The 5,853-nt window shown below is 36.8% G+C and overlaps 1 long non-coding RNA gene across 5 annotated transcripts in view; it reads right to left on the bottom strand.

Annotated features, from left to right (window-relative positions):
* The window catches only part of LOC106005373, a 91,390-nt gene extending 85,538 nt beyond the window's left edge, over positions 1-5,852 (bottom strand). For 3 of the 5 annotated variants that reach the window (XR_006602388.1, XR_006602386.1, XR_006602390.1), the window contains exon 1: positions 5,647-5,763. This is a non-coding gene — a long non-coding RNA (uncharacterized LOC106005373). Of the gene's footprint in view, positions 1-5,646 lie in introns of all 5 variants that reach the window. The other 2 variants (XR_006602389.1, XR_006602387.1) reach the window with 1 other exon arrangement.
* Between the last annotated feature and the right edge of the window lies 1 nt (position 5,853).

Consider the following 5,853-nt stretch of genomic DNA (forward strand, 5'->3'; position numbering starts at 1 on the left):
AACCTGGGATCATGACCTAAGCCAAAGGCAGATGCTTAACCAACTGAACCACTCAGGCATCCTGACATTGAATCTTCTTTAAATGTTTGGTAGAATTCATTTGTGAATCCATCTGGTCCTGGACTTTTATTTTTTGGTAGGTTTTTTTTTTATTACTACTTCAATTTCATTACTTGTAATTGGTCTATTCAGATTTTCTATTTCTTCCTGGTTCTGTTTTGGAAGATTGTATGTTTCTAAAAATATATTCATTTCTCAGGGTGCCTGGGTGGCTCAGTGGGTTAAAGCCTCTGCCTTCAGCTCAGGTCATGATCTCAGGGTCCTGGGATCGAGCCCCACATCGGGCTTTCTGCTCAGTGGGGAGCCTGCTTCCCCCTCTCTCTCTGCCTGCCTCTCTACTTGTGATCTCTGTCAAATAAATAATTTTTTAAAAAGAAATATATACATTTTTCCTAAGCTGTCCAGTTTGCTGGCATATTATTTCTCATAATATTTGCTTGTAATCCTTTGTATTTCTGTGGTGTCAGTTGTTATTTCTTTTTTTTTTTTTTAAAGATTTTATGTATTTATTTGACAGACAGAGATCACAAGTATGCAGAGAGGCAGGCAGGGGGGTGGGGGTGCAGGCTCCCTGCTGAAGAGAGAGCCCGATGTGGGGCTCGATCCAGGACCCTGGGATCATGACCTGAGCTGAAGGCAAAGGCTTAACCCACTGAGCCACCCAGGCACCCTGATTTCAGTCTTCTTACGTTTATTGAGACTAGTTTTGTGGCCTAGCATGTGATCTATCCTGGAGATCTATCCTTGAAAACAATGTGTTCTTTTTGGATAGAATGTTCTTTATATGTCTGTTATGTCCATCTGATCCAGTATATTATTCAAAGACACTGTTTCCTTATTGATTTTCTGCTTAGTGACCTATCTACTGTATAAGTGGATTTTTAAAGCCCCCAACTATTATTATATTACCATCAATTCCTCCCTTTATGTCATTAATATTTGCTTTATGTATATATGTACTTCAGTGTTGGGTGCATAGATATTTACAATTGCTATATCCTCCCACTGGAGTGATCATTTTAACACTATATAATGCCCTTCTTTGTGTCTTGTTAAATTGTATTTTTAAAGTCTATTTTGTCTTGATATAAGTATTGCTACCCTGGCTTTTTTCACTTCCATTTGCATAGTGAATGTAATTTTATCACTTCACTTTTGGTCTCTGTATGCGTCCTTAGGTCTGAGGTGAGTCTCTTGTAGGCGTCCTTTTATTATCCATTCTGCCTCTCTGTGTCTTGACTGAAGCACTTTTACATTTATATTTAATTAGTTATTGATAGGTATGTACTAATTGCCATTTTGAAAATTAATTTTCAGAAAAGAGAAAAGACCCAAATAAATAAAATCACAAATGAGAAAATGGAAATAACAACCAATAGCACAGAAATACAATTTTAGGAGAATATTATATTTAAAAACTATATGCCAACAAATTGAACAACCTAGAAGAAATGGATAAATTCCTAGAAACATGAATTATCAAAACTGAAACAGGAAGAAATAGAAAATTGAATGGACTGATAATCGGCAAAGAAATTAAATCAGTAACTTAAAAATCCCAACAAAAAAAGTCCTGGACCAGATGGCTTCACAGGTGAATTCTTCCAAACATTTAAAGAAGAGTTAATACCTAATCTTCTCAAACTATCCTAAAAAATAGAAAAGGAAGGAAAATTTCCAAATTCATTCTAGGAGGCTCACATCACCCTGGTATCAAAACCAGATAAAAACACCACAAAAAAAGAGAACTACAGACCAATATCCCTGATGAACTTAGATGCAAAATCCTCAAGAAAATACTAGCAAACAAAATCCAACATTACATTAAAAAAAATCATTCAGCACAATTAAGTGGGATTTATTCCTAGGTGCAAGGATGGTTCAGTATTCACAAATCAATCAACATGATACATCTCATCAATAAGGGAAACGAGAAGAGCCATTTAATCATTTAAATAGATGCAGAAAAAGCATTTAACAAAGTACAATAGCCATTCATAATAAAAACCCTCAAAAAAGTAGATTTAGAGGGAACATACCTGAACATAATTAAGGCCATATATGAAAAATGCACAGGTAATATCATCCTCAATGGGGAAAAACTGAGAGCCTTTCCCTTATGGTCAAGAACAAGACAAGGATTTCCACTGTTACCACTTTTATTCAACATAGTACTGAAAGTCCTAGTCACAGCAATCAGACAACAAAAAGAAATAAAAGGCATCCAAATTGGTAAGGAAGAAGAAAAACTTCCATTATTTGCAGATCACATGATACTAGATATAGAAAACCAGAAGGACTACACCAAAAAATTGATAGAACTGATAAATTCAGTGAAGTATCAGGATAGAGAATCAATGTACAGAAATCTGTGGCATTTCCATACACCAATAATGAAGCAGCAGAAAGAGATTACATTCAAAATTGCATCAAAAATAGTAAGATATTTACGAATGAACCTAATTAAGGAAGTGAAAGAACTGTACTCTGAAAACTATAAATCATTGATGAAAGAAATTGAAGATGACAAAAAGAAATGGAAAGCCATTCTATGCTCATGGGTTGGAACAACAAATCCTATTAATATGTCTATAGCACCCCAAACAATCTATACATTTAATACAAACCCTATCAAAGACCACCAACATTTTTCACAGAGCTAGAATAAACAATCCTAAAATTTATAAGTATCCACAGAAGACTCCAAATAGCCAAAGGAATCTTAAAAAACAAAAACAAAACAAACCAAAAAAGCAAAGCTAGAGGCATCACAATTCCAGGCTTCAATTTATATTACAAAGCTGTAGTGATCAAAACAGTATCATACTGCTGCACATATAGACCTATAAATCAATGGAACAGAAAAGAAAACTCAGAAATAAACCCACAATTTGTGGTCAATTAAACTTTGAGAGAGCAGGAAAGAATATCCAAAGGGAAAAAAGAACCTCTTCATCAAACGTTGGGAAAACTGGTCAACTATGTGCAAAAGAATAAAACTGGACCACTTTCTTACACCATACACAAAATTGATTTCAGATGGATGAAAGACCTAAATGTGAGACTTGAAGCCATAGAAATCCTAGAAGAGAACATAGGCAGTAACTTCTTCGACATTGGCTGCAACTTCTTTCTAGATATGCTTTTGGAGGCAAAGGAAACAAAAGCAAAAAGAAACTACTGAGACTACATCAAAATAAAAAGCTGCTGCACAGCAAAGGAAATAATCAACAAAACTAAAAGGCAACCTAAGGAATGAGAGAAGATATTTGCAAATGACATGTCTGATAAAGCATTAGTAGTCAAAATATATAAAGAACTGATAAATCTCAACAACTCCAAAAAAGAATACTCGAATTAAAAAATGTCAGAGACATGAACAAATATTTGTCTAAAGAAGACATATAAACGGCCAAAAGACACATAAAAAGGTGCTCAACATCACTTAAAATCAGGGAAATGCAAATCAAAACTACAATGAGATACCATCCACCCCTGTCAGAATGGCTAAAATCAACAATACAAGAAACATGTTGGCAGGGATGTGGAGAAAAAGGAACCCCTTTGTACTGTTGGTGGGAATGCAAGCTGGTGCAGCTACTCTGGGGAACTATAAAAGTTAAAATAGAACTTCAAAAATTAAAATAGTTAGAAAAGTTAAAATAGAACCTCAGAAAGTTATAAACAGAACTACCCTACGATCTAGCAATTGTACCATTGGGTATTTAACCCCCCAGCCAAATACAAAGACGCTAATTTAAAGGGATACATGCACCAGGATGTTTATAGCAGCATTATATACAATAGCCAAATAATGGAAGCAGCTCAACTGTCCACTGATTGATGAATGGATAAATGAGGAGTGGTATATATACAATGGAATATTATTCAGCCATAAAAAAGAATGAAATCTTGCCATTGGTAACAATATGATCGAGCTAGAGAGTATAATGTTGAACAAAGTAAGTTAGAGAAAGACGTATCATATGATTTCACCCAAATGTGGAGTTTAAGAAACAAAACAAATGCTCAAAGGAAAAAAAAGAGAGAGAGAAACCAAGAAATAGACTCTTAACTATAAAGAATAAACTGATGGCTACCAGAAGGGAGAGGGATGGGGGTTATAGGTGAAATTGGTGTTGTCATGTTGAGCACTGGGTGATATATGGAATTGTTGAATCACTATATTGTACACCTGAAATTAATATAACACTGTATGTTAACTACACTGGAATTAAAATAAAAACAACAAAAGAAGAAAAATTGTGTTTTTTAACAAGTCAGTATAATACCTGATATAAATGGAATAAAGGATACCTTCCAAAAAGCCCCACAATTAATAGTGAATTATATGAATCTCTGAAAAACTCAACAGTAAAAGCAAGTCTAATAGGAAGACTGGACCCTGAACCACTGCTCAAGTATTATCACATATAATCTTTAAGGACGAATTTCTAGAAATGAAGGGGAAATTTTGACTTTTGTCTAAATAGTTTTTTATAGCTTGCAGGTAGGCAAACTTATGTAAACTTAATATATCCATTAATGTAGAAGAAAGAGTTTTTTCCATTTAGAAGCAGAAGATCTAGGGGTGCCTGGGTAGCTCATTGTATTAAGCATCCAACTCTTGATTTGGGGTCTGGTCATGGTCTCAAGGTCCTGAAATGAGCCCCACATGGGGCTCCCCACTCAGTGGGGAATCCACTTGAGACAGACTCTCTTATCCTTCTGCACCACCCCCGCTTAAATAAATAAATAAAATCTTTAAAAAAAAAAAAAACAGTATCTAAGTTTGTGGTGTAGTTCGTTTTAAGTCCTTATTAAATATCTCAGTCTTCTCAGTGGATCACTCCAACCTTATAGATGTCTCCTTTAATCAATGCATTGCATAAAAAGTATGAGATATCTTAAATATAAGTTGCTATACAAATAATAATAGCAATTCACCAAAATAAAGAACGGAGTTCAATTTCTCAAAGCACCATACACCTTCATTACAGTTATGAAAATCTATGGAATAAACACAGAGGTGTAAAGTGTGCTTAAACTGGGTAATGATTTTTTTTCCAGTGCTGCTCTGTCAAAATTTAAACATTTGAATTTTTTTTTTTAAGATTTTATTTATTTATTTGACAGAGAGAGATCACAAGCAGGCATAGAGGCAGGCAGAGAGAGAGGAGGAAGCAGGCTCCCCGCTGAGCAGAGAGCCTGATGCGAGGCTCGATCCCAGGACCCTGAGATCATGACCTGAGCGGAAGGCAGCGGCTTAACCCACTGAGCCACCCAGGCGCCCCTAAACATTTGAACTTTTAAAATCATTTTATATTTTTTAAGATTTTATTTATTTATTTGCCAGAAAGAGACCCAGCGAGAGAGGGAACACAAGCAGCGGGAGCAGGAGAGAAAGAAGCGGACTCCCCGCCCAGCAGGGAGCCCCACGCGGGGCTGGATCCCAGGACCCCGGGATCACGACCTGAGCTGAAGGCAGCCACCTAATGACTGAGCCACCCAGGCGCCCCTTAAAATCGCCTTAAACCCTTCATAGAAACGAAGACAGTTTTCCAGACTGTCAAGTGAGTAGCCTACCAGTTGTCTCATATTTCAGGACAGCTCTTCTATCCACCGTAAACCCGACCGTCTGAAAGACTGACTGCCAACCTTACCTAGCGAGGCCGCAGGGCAGCCGGAGCATTTCCGGTTCTAGCCCCTTTAGCCGCGAAGGGGTGCCTGCCGCGCATGCGCGCCCAGCGCAGCCGCTCCAGATCGACCAGTCTCTTTACGTCACAGCTAGCC

The sequence above is a fragment of the Mustela putorius genome, unplaced genomic scaffold (assembly GCF_011764305.1).
Source record: "Mustela putorius furo isolate JIRA1106 unplaced genomic scaffold, ASM1176430v1.1 tig00003866_pilon_pilon_pilon, whole genome shotgun sequence".
Taxonomy (NCBI): Eukaryota; Metazoa; Chordata; class Mammalia; order Carnivora; family Mustelidae; genus Mustela; species Mustela putorius.